Source organism: Ictalurus punctatus, unplaced genomic scaffold, assembly GCF_001660625.3.
Source record: "Ictalurus punctatus breed USDA103 unplaced genomic scaffold, Coco_2.0 Super-Scaffold_100, whole genome shotgun sequence".
Lineage (NCBI taxonomy): Eukaryota > Metazoa > Chordata > Actinopteri > Siluriformes > Ictaluridae > Ictalurus > Ictalurus punctatus.
This window is the reverse complement of record NW_026521086.1, coordinates 3882427-3885392: the sequence shown is the minus strand read 5'-3', so window position 1 is coordinate 3885392 and position 2966 is coordinate 3882427. Positions and strand designations below refer to the sequence as shown.

The window sequence follows — 2966 nt, the reverse complement described above, 5'->3', positions numbered from 1 at the left end:
TGTTGACCAACTCATTCTCAGGTAGGTGATTCCTTCCTTTTGTGCCAACTACCATAGAGTACCTGGAGAAGCTCCAAGCTACAACCCGTGGACGGGCCAAGAATTGAAGCCGGGTCAACTGGGAGCGGTTTCCCTTCCATTGAGCTTTTGTAGCAAGGCAGATAACAGCTGCTTGCAAAATCACGGCAGTCTCTGCTTTTCCACTGAATGTGGAAGCCTGGCTCTTTCCTTCATCAAGAAGACAAGAGTACTGATGCGCTTGACACGAGGTTGCGACTTGTAATTCCCCACCTCCAAGCGGGAAAACGCAAAGCAAACGCACCCTCAACCTGAAATTGCCATTCCTCAACCGTGGGAAGTCTTCTCATCTCCCGGTTCCTTCCCTGTTCATCGAGTGACGTCGAGCCGGCATGACGGATTCAGAACTCACAAAGTGGCCACTTACCTCAGTGGTTATTTGCTTTAGATCAGGGTTGTCCAGTCTTATCCAGAATGGGCCAGTGTGGTTGCAGGTTGTCATTCTAACCAAGCAGAAGCCAGACTTTAGTCTATTGAAAGCCAAGATCAGCGGAGCCAACAATTGGAATCAGGTGTGGCTCCTGCTAGATTGGAACCAAAAGCTGAAGATTGGACAACGCTGCTTAAGACCAATCAGCATATAGACATATTTGCTTATTAAATATAAAACATTGACTATATAGATGGCTGATCGCGGAAAATGGACACCTCTCATCACAGTGTGCATGCTAGCTTGTCGCTAACAAGAGACAGACACGGAGAGACCCATGTTCTCACCTTTTCGCCCCTGTTCACGGGTCAAACGTGCCCTGTTGCATAATGACGTGTTTACAAACAGCAAAGAGAGCACTAAGAACTCAAGTGGGGTTAGGGTTAGGGTTAGACTGGACAACCCAGATCAGGGTTGTCCAGTCTTATCCAGAATGGGCCAGTGTGGTTGCAGGTTGTCATTCTAACCAAGCAGAAGCCACACTTTAGTCTATTGAAAGCCAAGATCAGCGGAGCCAACAATTGGAATCAGGTGTGGCTCCTGCTAGATTGGAACCAAAAGCTGAAGATTGGACAACGCTGCTTAAGACCAATCAGCATATAGACATATTTGCTTATTAAATATAAAACATTGACTATATAGATGGCTGATCGCGGAAAATGGACACCTCTCATCACAGTTTGCATGCTAGCTTGTCGCTAACAAGAGACAGACACGGAGAGACCGCATGTTCTCACCTTTTCGCCCCTGTTCACGGGTCAAACGTGCCCTGTTGCATAATGACGTGTTTACAAACAGCAAAGAGAGCACTAAGAACTCAAGTGGGAAGCAGAAAGAGTCGTAGGAGGCCTGCAGAGAAGCCTATGGCACATTCTGTTGACCAACTCATTCTCAGGTAGGTGATTCCTTCCTTTTGTGCCAACTACCATAAAGTACCTGGAGAAGCTCCAAGCTACAACCCGTGGACGGGCCAAGAATTGAAGCCGGGTCAACTGGGAGCGGTTTCCCTTCCATTGAGCTTTTGTAGCAAGGCAGATAACAGCTGCTTGCAAAATCACGGGCAGTCTCTGCTTTTCCACTGAATGTGGAAGCCTGGCTCTTTCCTTCATCAAGAAGACAAGAGTACTGATGCGCTTGACACGAGGTTGCGACTTGTAATTCCCCACCTCCAAGCGGGAAAACGCAAAGCAAACGCACCCTCAACTTGAAATCGCCATTCGTCAACCGTGGGAAGTCTTCTCATCTCCCGGTTCCTTCCCTGTTCATCGAGTGACGTCGAGCCGGCATGACGGATTCAGAACTCACAAAGTGGCACTTACCTCAGTGGTTATTTGCTTTAGATCAGGGTTGTCCAGTCTTATCCAGAATGGGCCAGTGTGGTTGCAGGTTGTCATTCTAACCAAGCAGAAGCCACACTTTAGTCTATTGAAAGCCAAGATCAGCGGAGCCAACAATTGGAATCAGGTGTGGCTCCTGCTAGATTGGAACCAAAAGCTGAAGATTGGACAACGCTGCTTAAGACCAATCAGCATATAGACATATTTGCTTATTAAATATAAAACATTGACTATATAGATGGCTGATCGCGGAAAATGGACACCTCTCATCACAGTTTGCATGCTAGCTTGTCGCTAACAAGAGACAGACACGGAGAGACCGCATGTTCTCACCTTTTCGCCCCTGTTCACGGGTCAAACGTGCCCTGTTGCATGCTGACGTGTTTACAAACAGCAAAGAGAGCACTAAGAACTCAAGTGGGAAGCAGAAAGAGTCGTAGGAGGCCTGCAGAGAAGCCTATGGCACATTCTGTTGACCAACTCATTCTCAGGTAGGTGATTCCTTCCTTTTGTGCCAACTACCATAAAGTACCTGGAGAAGCTCCAAGCTACAACCCGTGGACGGGCCAAGAATTGAAGCCGGGTCAACTGCTTGGACTGGAGCTATGCTCACCACTATACCACCAATGCCACGCTGCACCATTCCGCTCTGGTGAACAAAGTGTACGTATGTGCGCTTCTCATCAGAAGACCATAGGCAACAGCCAAAGTGCCACGGCACCGTGGTTTCTGTAGTGTAGTGGTTATCACGTTTGCCTCACACGCAAACGGTCCCTGGTTCGAGACCGGGTAGAAACAAGCTAGAAATACTGAACTTTGCTTTAATGACTGAGCGGTTGTCATCACTGTAGGATCAGGTCCTCTAGGAACAGCCAGAAAGCGAGACCTCCTTTACAGAGGAGATTTCCTTCTTTTGTAGCAAAGCAGTTAATATTTGCTTACCAAATGAAAGGGAGTCTCTGGTTTTCCCCAGAAAGTGGAAGCCTGGCTCTTTCGTTGCTCAACAAGACTCTGTGCGTGACTGGAAAATTTGCCGTAAAGTACTGCTCGCCGAGTTCACCTCGAGAGGTCTTCAAGAGGTCTGCGCCCGAAAAAGGCTGGGAGCGGTTTCCCTTCCATTG

General features: G+C 48.0%; 1 non-coding gene across 1 annotated transcript; it reads left to right on the top strand.

Moving 5' to 3' along the window:
• Positions 1 to 2570: 2570 nt before the first annotated feature.
• On the top strand, positions 2571 to 2643 carry trnav-cac (transfer RNA valine (anticodon CAC)). Its single transcript has one exon. It is a non-coding gene; the product is annotated as a tRNA-Val (tRNA).
• The last annotated feature ends 323 nt before the right edge of the window (positions 2644 to 2966 follow it).